The 14,199-nt window shown below is 41.3% G+C and overlaps 1 pseudogene; it reads right to left on the minus strand.

Moving 5' to 3' along the window:
- Positions 1–458: 458 nt before the first annotated feature.
- The window catches only part of LOC123747180 (zinc finger protein 271-like), a 40,836-nt pseudogene continuing 27,095 nt past the window's right edge, over positions 459–14,199 (minus strand).

Here is a 14,199-nt window from a genome sequence, read left to right on the forward strand (position 1 = left end):
AAAGTTTCTTTCACCCTGAATGCCCCTGTTACCTAGCAGTAAATAGGTACCTGGGAGTTAGTCAGCTGTCACGGGCTGCTTCCTGGGGGTGGAGGCCTGGTCGAGGACCGGGCCGCGGGGACACTAAAAAGCCCCGAAATCATCTCAAGATAACCTCAAGAAGATCCCCACTGGATTTTGAAGAAGCCATAAACAGTATGCCTATGCACTCTGCACCAGGCCCGGATTCTTGGAACTCCATATTCATCAAGAACTGTAAAAACGCGAGGTTCACCTCGCGTTGACACTGGATGAGTCATCACCGCCGGACTATATAAAGGGCGCTCTCTCCCTGGAGAGCCACTCTCTCTTTTTGTGCTCTAGGATCACTTTTGTGTGTCTCACCCGTCGCCTGCCTTCAGCCAATGTCGTGTGATTGATGCCATGGTGGTATGGTAGCTGTCTTCAGTACACCAGTATATCTTTATGCTTTTATTCATTGCTTATACTGTAGTTTATTTTTACATTTAAGGTCATACTAACTTGTTCACTTTTACATTACATGAGAGCCAAGTATTTTCAGGGGCATTTATGTTCATTAGTATTTCAGTAAATTGTTTAATTATTTGTTTGATGTTTTTTATTTGTTTCCACCTGCGACTTACACACTGCAAGGCCAATAGCAGCATTTTGTTTTATTATGTGCGGGAGAGCCATACCATCTTGGTTCAGTATAGCTGCGATACCACAACCCGTCACACCTAAACGTAAATTCTATCATGTTTCATATGTCTTACTCTATTTGATTTACATGAAAAGCATTTTAGACAAAATTCAAATGGCATTTATGCTGTATGAATCCTAATCTGCTTTAATAAATTGGATATTTGTAAAAAGTCTTTTTTGTCACTGAACAGTGATATGGTTTCTCTCCTGTATGAATCCTCATGTGTGTTATTAGATTTGACTTTTGATTAAAGTTTTTTTGACATTCTGAACAGTGATATGGCTTCTCTCCTGTATGAATCCTCATGTGTGTTATTAGATTTGACTTTTGATTAAAGTTTTTTTGACATTCTGAACAGTGATATGGTTTCTCTCCTGTATGAATCCTCATGTGTATTATTAGACCTGATTTTGCTGAAAAGCCTTTTTGACACTCTGAACAGTAATATGGTTTCTCTCCTGTATGAATCCTCATGTGTTTTATTAGAGATGATTTGACTGTAAAGTCTTTTTGACACTCTGAACAGTAATATGGTTTCTCTCCTGTATGAATCCTCATGTGTTTTATTAGAGATGATTTGACTGTAAAGTCTTTTTGACACTCTGAACAGTGATATGGTTTCTCTCCTGTATGAATCCTCATGTGTTGTATTAGATATGATTTGGTTGTAAAGTTTTTTTGACATTCTGAACAGTGATATGGTTTCTCTCCTGTATGAATCCTCATGTGTGCTCTTAGACTGGCCTTTTGTATAAAGCTTTTTTGACATTCTGAACAGTGATGTGGTTTCTCTCCTGTATGAATCCTCATGTGTGCTCTTAGACTGGCCTTTTGTATAAAGCTTTTTTGACATTCTGAACAGTGATGTGGTTTCTCTCCTGTATGAATCTTCATGTGCCTTATTATATCTGACTTTTTCATAAAGTTTTTTTGACATTCTGAGCAGTGATATGGTTTCTCTCCTGTATGAATCCTCATGTGTATTATTAGACCTGATTTTGCTGAAAAGCCTTTTTGACACTCTGAACAGTGATATGGTTTCTCTCCTGTATGAATTCTCATGTGCCTTATTATATCTGACTTTTTCATAAAGTTTTTTTGACATTCTGAACAGTGATATGGTTTCTCTCCTGTATGAATCCTCATGTGCATTATTAGATCTGATTTTGCTGAAAAGCCTTTTTGACACTCTGAACAGTGATATGGCTTTTCTCCTGTATGAATCCTCATGTGAGTTATTAAATTTGATTTGTCTGTAAAGTCTTTTAGACATTCTGAACAGTGATATGGTTTCTTTCCTGTATGAATCCTCATGTGAGTTATTAAATTTGATTTTGCTGAAAAGCCTTTTTGACATTCTGAACAGTGATATGGCTTTTCTCCTGAATGAGCGCTCATATTTAAATTTTTCTATTTTTTAAAGTAGTTTAGACTATGAATATTTAATATTGATTTACTTCTCTATAAATGTTTTTGTGTGCTATTAGGCAAGATGTTTTCATAATATAATTTTCAACATTTAACAATGATTATGTTTTGCTTTTGAATAAAAATATTTGTACAGTTTACTTTAATGTATAGACCTTTAAAGTTATTTGATCCAAAAAGCCTAAGTATTATCTAATGAAATATCCAACATTTCATTAGTTAAGTCTTATAGACAATTATTATTAGTATTTCTCTCCTAAATAGATTCTTGTATTCTATATATTAGAGAAAAATCTTAGTAACATATTCGTGATATGTGACCAGATTCCTACTAAAATGCATGAGCTTTTGTTTATTACTAAAGCAAATATTCTTAAAAGATGCCAAAAATACTTGGACTGTCAGATGCATAAATAATTCAAGTTACTACATGGCAATCAGTAAAGAGCAACCATAATAGAGCACCCAGGTTATAGTGTTACCTCTGTAGTCAACAGATGGTACTCAATATTAAATAAGTAGAATAATCTAATTCTCTCTTGTAGAAATATAAAACAATTTGATTAATTGTCAAAAGCACAATAGAATGGAAAAACATTACAATATGTAAACCACTGGTATTATTCATAAATAGTAAGATAATAGAAAATATGCTAGACATAAAATATACTCTACAATATTTCCCTTAAATCAGCAAGTATAAAAGCAAACATCCAAATGTACTTTTCCACATGCGTTCACTAGCAGGAAAGTTGGCATCTGTGTACAACTTTGTAAACATCCCAAACAAATCCCGTGGTAAGTTTTTTTTAAAGATATAACTAAATGTCTGTCAAAAAAATATATTATATATATATATGTTATATATAAATATATTATGTCTTATTATATATATATAGCTCCTGCTTGATGGGGTTCTGGGAGTTCTTCTACTCCCCAACCCCTGAGTGTTTAGTCCACTAGGATGTTGTTTGGAGCGGCCCGGAGGCCCACATACCCACCACAGCCTGGTTGGTCCGGCACGATTTTTAGAAAACAGTCTAGTTTTCTCTTGAAGATGTCTACGGTTGTTTCGGCAATATTTCTTATAGTTGCTGGGAGGACGTTGAACAACCGCGGACCTCTGATGTTTATACAGTGTTCTCTGTGCCTACGGCACAATCTTTGTACTGTGATAAATGTACACTGAAGGACGTATCATTATACATATAGGAACAGCACTGAGGGATGTCTTATTATAAATACAGCCACAGTACTGAGATGTCTCATTATAAGCTAACTACAGAACCAAGAAATGCCTTATTATAAATACAACCAAAGAATTTGGGATGTCTTATTACAAGTACTGAATAACTACAGAACTGACGGATGTCTTATTATAAATATAGCCACAGCACAAGGGTCAGGTACAATGGGCCCCTCATGTGATCTGTCATTTGTGTAAATGTGTACAATATACAATTTTTACAAGAAATTACCAATCCAGTGTACCATGCGCATGTTGATAATATTTTTAAATCCCCTATACTTTCATGAAAATTTGTGAATAAATAAATAAGTTCTGAGCATTAAGATCACCGACATATTATCTTACTTGGAGAGCCTTTTGAGATTAGAGAGTATATTACCTAAGAATAAAATTCATAATTATATAGAATAATATTTTTTTTTTTTAATGCTCTCTCAACATTTACAATAGCTTACATTAGGAGAAAAAGTGTGTAATGTTTAAAATGGAAAATATATATTACACTTTTTTCCATTAGGACCTGAGGATAAACCTACCCTGTAAAAATAATTAATTTAAAAATCTTAAAATGTTTTCTTGCCAAACAAAAATATTACTAACATATATAGCACATAACCATAAATTAATAAATACTTAGATTTTAAAATTAATGATACATCAATTTATATTTAAATGCGCATTTCCTTTGTTACCATAGTGCATGAGATGTTCATAATACATGCATAATAACATGAGTGTTCAAGATGTGGGGAATCTACCGGTGATATATTTGAGTATTAATTCAAGAGATTGTATTTAATGTCACCAATAAATTTTCTTTCACACATTTTGGGGAAATTTCATATTTTAATCTTACTGTAATTATACAGTAGATTTAAGCCAATATGCTATATTACACTACTACTGTTTAGTTAGGAATTTATATAGCCTCAGCTGTTGTTTAGTGTGCGAGCTGGGTGGGCCCTCCAACATCAGACTTTGGTCTGCCACATGTAGTCTGTTCTGGACGTGTATTAATGGCGAACATTGGTCGTGGGATGGCACAACTCTACTGATTTCTGGTGTGCTCACAATATACCTGGGAAAATGATACAAAGTAACATCTATCAAGAACAAATAATAATATAATATTTATAATGTAGCACTTAAATGTGGTTAGCTAGACACACTTACCATTGTGGATGGTGTTGTCCTATGCCCTAACGATTAATCCTAGAAACAGAAAATAATTGGCCAATATAATCTGAGCTAATAGACTAACCAAACTGGCACTTTCCTTAGTTCTTGCAACAATTAGTGACTAATGTGAGTCATGTTGTGCTTTGGGATTTGCTGGTAGAGTTAGTGGTCACGTAGTAGGCTTAATATTGGCTCAACAAACTCATGACGTGTCAACTCCCTAATTTAGTGCACTCTCACCACACAATCATGGCTGTCTCTGTACACAAAGGCTTCCTCTCCCTCCTCCTCCCAAGGTTGTAATATTCAAGATTTGGGAGGAAGAATGGGTTTGAGGTCAAATCTAACTATTTACTATATAAGTAGATTCCTACTTACTATTAGCAGATTTACTATTTAGTAGATTCATTTTATTGTGTAACCATTCCTAAGACAGGTTCATTTTATAGTGTAACATTAGTCTGATTAATTTTGTGATGAAAGCTGATCGTAGCGGCCTTTCCCATTCTCTGTAATCCTTTTATGACTAACTAATGTAAATCAACATCATCTTATGGCCATTTTAATTTAGAGTTTGTATATTTAATGTGGAAATTTCCCACAAAAGACAGTCTTACCCATCTACATGAAATATTTCTTATACCGTAATGAGTTTCATGTCAGCACTGTCAGTATATGCTGTACATGTATGCAGTATATCTGACATTGTGCTTCATGACAGTGTTGATATATAATGTAAGCAGTATACGTGACACTTACATGAGCTCTATTGCCACTGGGTGCTGGCACTGCAGGTATTATTCATTTGGTGACAGTAGGAGCTGTGAAAGAAAAGATTGAGATATTATATTCTTAAAGTCACGAATACCAAATACAGTATCTTTGAAATCTAGTAAAGAGTTCCCAAATTGGATTTTTTTTAAGTATTCCAATACTGTAAAGTTTCTACTGCAATAAAGCCAGCGTTGAATGTAATAAAATGCCTTTTTCTGGGTGTGGCCCCGGAGACTCCCTGAAGCTACCATAACTGATATGTGCTTTATTAGTTTGGTGCCATCAGTCACTTAAGTCCTTAGGCCAACCAGAGACCACGAACCAGATCCTGGTCCCCTCAGAGAGGCGCAGGGAGCAATGGCATATAAACATTTTACATTTAAAGTACAAATGTCATATTCTGCCATCGACCAGGTCATATACCCAGAAAATAGGTGAACAAAAACAATTAACTGGCTGACAAAATGCGACCTACAGCCCGAATGAGCCAAGAAACTCGTGGCTCATGAGATGGACAAGATACCAAGAGCTGTAAGCTTGGGAGCTGGATGAGCATAAAGGACAAGTGCACCAGGCACAAAACCAGTGCTCAAAATAAAACAAAGAAAACAATCTGTGAACACAAGATCGACAGAATACAGCACAAAAGTGCGACACCTACGTACACAGGACAAGACAACTCAGTAACACAAAACTGAGACAGTCTACTCAGACACTTCCCATAAGCCCCCCAAGGAAACTGACAGGGTAGGATGCAGTAAAGATAAAGAAACAAAACACAGAATGTCATTCTTCTGGGTTAACTTGTCCTGGTTAGGACCCATATAAAGTAGGCACTGCAATTGTGGTGCCCGTAATGAAGGTATGACCTAAAGCAGACTACGCATACCAAGAGGGAGTACAAAGAGAATCCAAAGAATTCAAAAACTTTCTGAGGAAGAAAGATAAGAAAGTTTCACTTGCAAATGCAGACAAGACAGGTTAGGAAAAGGAATGCAGGAGAGAGTGATGAGGCAAAGGCAGCAACTGGAGAACCACAGGAGCTAAAGAAGCAGAGGAATGTGCGCTCCAGGAAAAAGTCAGGGATAAAAAGGGTTCCAAAGAGCTGAAGCACAATCCCCTCCAGCACAACAAGAAAAGGGCAATGAGATGAGTACAAACTTACCACAACCGACGACGCCTCAGCAGGGATGTGGGAACACATACACAATTCACAGATCTCCCCACCCATCACAGCAGACATAACCCTCACAGGAGATATGTCACACAAAGGGAACAACGAAGTCATCAGTAAGAACCTGAACACATAAACGAATTAAGAAATACCCCAAAAAAGGCCATATTTAACACGGGGAACAACAAACATAGCTGAGAAGAGGCAGGACGACAAGTAATGCCGCCCTGGCAGCCAGAAGCATCAACACACAGCAGCTTGGGTGGGCAAGCTGGTGGGTGTGGTTGGGTGGGTGGATGGCACATGGGCTTAATGGGTGAGCAGGCAGGTTAGGTGGGTGGGCAGGCAGGTTAGGTGGGTGGGCAGGCAGGTGGGTGGGTGGGTGGGTGGGCAGGCAGGTGGGTGGGTGGGTGGTTGGTTGGTTGGTTGGGTAGATGGCAGGCACAGGGACTTGGTGGGTGGGCAAGCAGGTTTTGGCGGGCAGGTAGGTCAGGTGGGTGGGTGGGCAGGCAGGCAGGTGAGGTGGGTTCATGCAGGTGAGGTGGGTGCATGGGCAGGCAGGTGAGGTGGGTGCATGGGCAGGCAGGTGAGGTGGGTGCATGGGCAGGCAGGTGAGGTGGGTGCGTGGGCAAGCAGATTTGGATGGGCGAGGGAGCAGTCAGGGCTGTGGCTACACATAGGCAGGAGGGTGTGGTGACTCTCCCTACGCATACATCCCTCCCTTCTAACCCTTGCCACAAATGATCACAACTCACTCTCTTACTGTACGATGTACGTTGACACCATAATATGCACATTGTGTTAACCCTTAAATGGCGCATAGCTATATACCATTTGACACCCACAGGCGCATACCAAAAAAAAAAAAAAAATTTTTTTTTTCTTCCTAACCTGTTAATTTGTGTTCACTGATCACGGGAAAAATAATAAAAAAATCCTAAGTGGCATATATTGCCCACTATAGGGCGGGGAAGTGTGACAAAAATCAGGCGCTGACTGAGCGCGCGTCCCAGGCGGTCTGTTGATCGCCAGCTGTCAGGCCAGAGTTTCCACAAAGAGATAATTACCTAATTATTTCAATGTCTCTGATTAATTTTTCGTGTTTTTTTTTGCTGTAATATTATTCAATAGTGTGTAGTGTGATATATTTATATAATAAAATGAGTGAATCATCGCTGTACTAAAAAATATGGTGTGCGTATTGTTGATTCAATTATGTTCATCAAACAGTGAACAAATACTTTGTCGGTTATTACACTATATACACAGGTTATATATAAGTATCTGCATGTTTTGTTCACCATGACAAACCACTAAGTTGGTATGCTGAGTGGCAGTGGCAGGCAGTGGCAGCCCGCCACTGGCTGCCACTCCCTCCCTCACCTCACCTGCCTTGCCACCATTCTCCACCCACCATACTGTTTTTGCTTTTATATACAGACGTTATAAATAAGTATTTACATGTTTTGTTCACCATAACTGTACATCTAAGCTTGTATGGTGAGTAAAGGCAGAGACGTAGCTACTCACACAGTCAGCTGGTGGCGGCCGCCCTCAAGGCCAGACGCACTAATATTTCTCCTACAACAATACTGTTTGTGGTGTTATTACGCTATATACACACACATTATATATAAATATCTACCTGTTTTATTCACCATACTTTTACAAGTAAACTGGTATGGTGCCCAAAGACCATAGTGGTCATCAGTAAACAACATGATAAGTCCTGCAGACGACGCTCCTCCCTCACCAAAATGGCGGCTCCCAACCTCCTACTCTCGCTGTTATCTCACACTATACACACGTTATATATAAGTATCTACATTTGTGTTCACCATAGCGAACCACTAAGCTGGTATGGTGAGTGCAGTCAATAAAAGGTGGCCACACACACTCAAAAGACAACGCCACCATCCTCCCTCCCACAGCATTACTCCTCCCTCCATGGCGCACAGCGCCAAATATCACCACAATCCTGCTATTATCAGAACCCTGGTCAGTTTTATCACAGTCAAGGGTCTTCTGTAATAATATCATCGCTACATAATAGCATGAACAAGTATATTATGGCATTTTTAGGCGATGCTGTGGTCACAAGCTGAACAGCAGTGCTGTGAGCTCATGCTGCGTGCTTGGTAGCTCACTCAATACTGAGGCCCCTAACACCCTGGAGTTTGGCCCACGATTTTTTAAAAAATGCCGTCTGTTTACAAGAGCCCTGATGAAGGTGTGGTGAACCCCGTGTATCCGCGGGCCGTTTAAATCTTGCGTAGTACTCCAAAGCATCATATGATGCGATGCGCAATTTACTGCAAGTCGGTCAAAGCATCATATGATGCGATGCGCAATTGAAGGGTTAAACCCCATTTTATTTTCTTGTAAATATTTAAATGAATAGTCAACCAATTACATTTAAAATAGTATGGTTTCGCTTTTAATATTAGTAACTAGCTCTCCACGGCAAAAAAAAAATATAATGATTAAACTCTCTCATGACCCAGAGAGGTCAGAGAGAGACCTGACCACCAAACTAGTAGGCTTGTACACAATTCACTTCTCCACACACCCAACAACCCCCAGGTAGGGTTGTTGGGGTGTGGGGAGGTGTGGGGTGGCAGCCTGCCTGCCTGCCCACCCACCAAGCCCATGTGCTTTCCACCCACCCACCTACTTGCCTATCCACTCCACCTGACTGGCCTGCCCACCCATGTGGACAGCCACATGGGCTGCCACACCCACCACACCACAGGCCACCCAGCCTGCCTGCCCACCCACACCCACTCCTGCTTCCCTGCTTGCCTGAAACCTCCCAGCTTGCCTGAACCCTGCCTGGCTCCCTCTTTTTTCTGGTGGTGATGTGCAATGAGTTTTAGGCCCAGCATTTCACTTGTTTATCTCTCAGTGGTAAAGGTTCGCATGTTATACTTTGCGGCAAGTCGACCCTTGGTTTTGGAGAGATTTTGTATTCAAACCATCAGTATGTATATGCTGATCCAGCCAAATATCTGCTAATCCGGCTTCTATGGACATTTTGGCCGGATGGGGAGATAACTTTATCCGGCCACGATTTTTACCAGATTACGGCGTTTTCCGGAATGGTGGATCCCGGATTAGCGAGCTTCTACAGTACTAAAAATGTAAAGTGTTTATACGCCATTGTTCCCTGCACCTCTCTGAGGGAACCAAGTTCTGGCTTGTGGTCCCCAATGGGCCCAAAGACTCCAGTAACTGATGACCCCAATCTAATAAAGCACATATCAGTTCGGCTAGCTTCAAGGAGCTGACAAGGCTCCCCCCAGTCCCTAGAAAACAAAGATATATAGGTAAAGTAAGGCAGCCATTAGAGTGCATAACAGTCACACAATGCAGTGCCAGGAGGCAGGAGTTACACTGCAACAGGCTTCAGGAACATCTCACTACTTAAGAATTGGGAACCGGTTGAGGGCAGTAAGTGGTGTCCCAGGTTACATAAAGGTATAGGGAAGTTGAAAAGTAAGACACAAAAAGTACATGAAAGTATTGAAAATTCTATGTTAAAAATGTTTATACTCCAAAACAAAATTTCGTCAATAACAAAAAAGTCACTACCAAGGCAGGGCTAAGCACACAAGCAGATAAATGTTTTGAAAGATTCTCAGCACATGTTACAAGGAAAGGAGGTTTTCTTGGAAGGTTAGAGATTATTGAGGACAGGCTTAAGGAGTATAAAGAAAAGGTCCTTAAATTAGATAAAGAAAATGAAGCATTCAGGAATGAGTTTCGCACTTTCACCCTTAAAGTGCGCACCACAGGTATAGCTGGGGTGAGTAACTGTCGCAGAATTGTGCACCACAGCTATAGCTATGTTGGGGTACCACTCAAGATTTAAAAGTCCCGTGACTACACAGGGTTTACATCAGCTTCCTCGGAACTCTTGTAAACATACGCCATTTAAACAAAATCGTGGGCAACATTCCCAGGTGCGAGAGCCTCGGTACTGAGTGGGCCACCAAGGCTGGTGCACGCAGCATGAGCATGACCACAGCATTACCTAAAAATGTCAAAATATGCATGTATCTGGTATTATTTAGCAATGATAGTATTACAGAAGACCCATGACTGTGATAAAAATGACCAGAATTCTGATAATAGCAGGATTGTTGTGATAATTAGCGCTGTGCGTACTATGGTGGGAGGAGTAATGCTGAGGGAGGTAGCATCTGCTGACTCTTTGTGGCCACCTGTTATTGTCTGAACTCACCATACCAGCTTAGTGGTTTGCTATGGTGAACACAAATATAGATACTTATATGTAATGTGTGTATATAGTGAAATAACAGCAAAAGGAGTATGTTGGAAGAAGCCATTTTGTTGACGGCGGTGGCCTCGTCTCCTCGCTGTTGTGTCTCTTGTCATGCAATTTTGTTGTGACCACTACGTTGTTTGGACACCATACCAGCTTAGTTGTAGAGTTATGGTGAATAAAATGAGTAGATACTTGTATATAATGTGTGTATGTAGTGTAAAAACAGCACAAACAATATAGTGGGAGGAGGAATATTGGCGAGTGAGGGAGGAAGCATCAGCTGACTGTGTGGCGACCTCACTTATTGTCTTGACTCATCATACCAACATAGTTGTACAGTTTGTTCACACATTTTATTACATAAATATATCACACTACACACTATTGAATAATATTAATTAAAAAAAACTAAACAAATCTGAGACACTGAAATAATTAGGTAATATCTTTGTGGCAACTCCCACCTGACAGCTCGGGCAGAGCAGACTTCCTCCGACGCTTGCTCTGTCAACGCTTCTTTTTTGCCAAACTTCCCCGCCCAATTGTGAACCAAAAAATGCCACAAACGATTTGTTTTTATTATTTTTCCCGTGATCAAGGAATACAAATGAACACTTTCATAAGACGAAAAAATGAATTATTTCTTGTGCCTGGGCGTGTTGCAGTGTTATGACCCCAGGTAGCCTGAAGAACGAGTCTACCCCAATGAGAATTATTCGGCAATCTGGACCTGATTGAGAAGTCAGAGGAAAGGTGTATATGTATGTATATTATATATCTATATAAATATAAATGGAAATGTTCGTTTGTTCAAAATCGCTAATCTCCGAAAGTTCTTCATCAATTGTTTTGAAATTTTCACACAACGTTCCATTCGCATCCGAGCGGGTTTTTATATACTGTCTCCACTCGGCTATCCGGACTATATGGGAAGGACCCCCAGCCGGATTATCACATGTTCCGGATAATAGTACTTTTTCACCTCCAAGTCCAAAAGGGACCATTTCCGACAATTTTTATACCACACGCATGATTTGAATTGACACACTAATTAGTGTGTGGGGCTGGTGTATGGGTGGTTAGCTGCCTAGCTGGTAGGTGGGCAGGGAAAGTGGGTGGGCAGGCAGGTGGGTGGGTGGGCAGGCAGGTGGGTTTTGGATGAGTGGATGGCAGGTAGATGGGCTTGGTGGGTGAACAGGTTCAAGCAGGCAGGTGGGTGAGTGGGTAAGCAGGCAGGTGGGTGAACAGGTGGGTGGATGGATTGACAGGTGGGTAAGTGGGCATGCAGGCAGGTGGGTAAACAGGTGGGTGGGCAGGAAAGTGGGTAAATAGGTGGGCGGGCAGGGAAGTGGGTGAACAGGTGGGTAAACAGGTGGGTGGGCAGGGAAGTGGGTGAACAGGTGGGTGGGCAGGGAAGTGGGTGAACAGGTGGGTAAACAGGTGGGTGGGCAGGGAAGTGGGTGAACAGGTACTCACCTAGTACTCACCTAGTTGTGTTTGCGGGGGTTGAGCTCTGGCTCTTTGGTCCCGCCTCTCAACCGTCAATCAACAGGTGTACAGATTCCTGAGCCTATCGGGCTCTATCATATCTACATTTGAAACTGTGTATGGAGTCAGCCTCCACCACATCACCCCCTAATGCATTCCATTTGTCAACCACTCTGACACTAAAAAAGTTCTTTCTAATATCTCTGTGGCTCATTTGGGCACTCAGTTTCCACCTGTGTCCCCTTGTGCGTGTTTCCATTGTGTTAAATAGACTGTCTTTATTTACCCTATCAATTCCCTTCAGAATCTTGAATGTGGTGATCATGTCCCCCCTAACTCTTCTGTCTTCCAGCGAAGTGAGGTTTAATTCCCGTAGTCTCTCCTCGTAGCTCATACCTCTCAGCTCGGGTACTAGTCTGGTGGCAAACCTTTGAACCTTTTCCAGTTTAGTCTTATCCTTGACTAGATATGGACTCCATGCTGGGGCTGCATACTCCAGGATTGGCCTGACATATGTGGTATACAAAGTTCTGAATGAGTCTTTACACAAGTTTCTGAATGCCGTTCGTATGTTGGCCAGCCTGGCATATGCCGCTGATGTTATCCGCTTGATATGTGCTGCAGGAGACAGATCTGGCGTAATATCAACCCCCAAGTCTTTTTCCTTCTCTGACTCCTGAAGAATTTCCTCTCCCAGATGATACCTTGTATCTGGCCTCCTGCTCCCTACACCTATCTTCATTACATTACATTTGGTTGGGTTAAACTAACAACCATTTGTTCGCCCATTCCTTCAGCTTGTCTAGGTTTTCTTGAAGCCTCAAACAGTCCTCTTCTGTTTTAATCCTTCTCATAATTTTAGCATCGTCCGCAAACATTGAGAGAAATGAATCGATACCCTCCGGGAGATGATTTACATATATCAGAAACAAGATAGGACCGAGTACAGAGCCCTGTGGGACTCCACTGGTGACTTCACGCCAATCGGAAGTCTCACCCCTCACCGTAACTCTCTGCTTCCTATTGCTTAGATACTCCCTTATCCACTGGAGCTACACCTGCCTGTCTCTCCAGCTTATGTACCAGCCTCTTATGCGGTACTGTGTCAAAGGCTTTCCGACAATCCAAGAAAATGCAGTCCGCCCAGCCCTCTCTTTCTTGCTTAATCTTTGTCACCTGATCATAGAATTCTATCAAGCCTGTAAGGCAAGATTTACCCTCCCTGAACCCATGTTGGCGATTTGTCACGAAGTCCCTTCTCTCCAGATGTGTTACCAGGTTTTTTCTCACGATCTTCTCCATCACCTTGCATGGTATACAAGTCAAGGACACTGGCCTGTAGTTCAGTGCCTCTTGCCTGTCGCCCTTTTTGTATATTGGGACCACATTCGCCGTCTTCCATATTTCTGGTAGGTCTCCTGTTTCCAGTGACTTACTATACACTATGGAGAGTGGCAAGCAAAGTGCCTCTGCACACTCTTTCAGTACCCATGGTGAGATCCCATCTGGACCAGGTAGGTAAGTGGGTGTGCAGGCAGGTGGGTGGGCAGGGAAGTGGGTGAACAAGGTGGGTAAGTGGGCATGCAGGCAGGTGGGTAAACAGGTAGGTGGGCAGGGAAGTGGGTGAACAGGTGGGTAAGTGGCGAGACTGGAACAGAGACAGATGACACGTGTGATCTCCTGCCTGGTCAACCCCCCCTCCCCCACCTCACGCCAGCCTTCCCATCTCCCCTCCACATGTGTCGACAGACACGTGGGTGTTGACACGCTGTACGATGCGCCTTAAGTTCTGTTAAATCCCATTTTATTTTATTGTAAATATTTAAATGAATAAATAGCAAACCAAATACTGTACTGTACTGTTCATCTATTATAGTGTTATTTAATTAATATTCATAACTAGCTCTCCACAG

Source organism: Procambarus clarkii, chromosome 77, assembly GCF_040958095.1.
Source record: "Procambarus clarkii isolate CNS0578487 chromosome 77, FALCON_Pclarkii_2.0, whole genome shotgun sequence".
In the NCBI taxonomy this organism is placed as follows: Eukaryota; Metazoa; Arthropoda; class Malacostraca; order Decapoda; family Cambaridae; genus Procambarus; species Procambarus clarkii.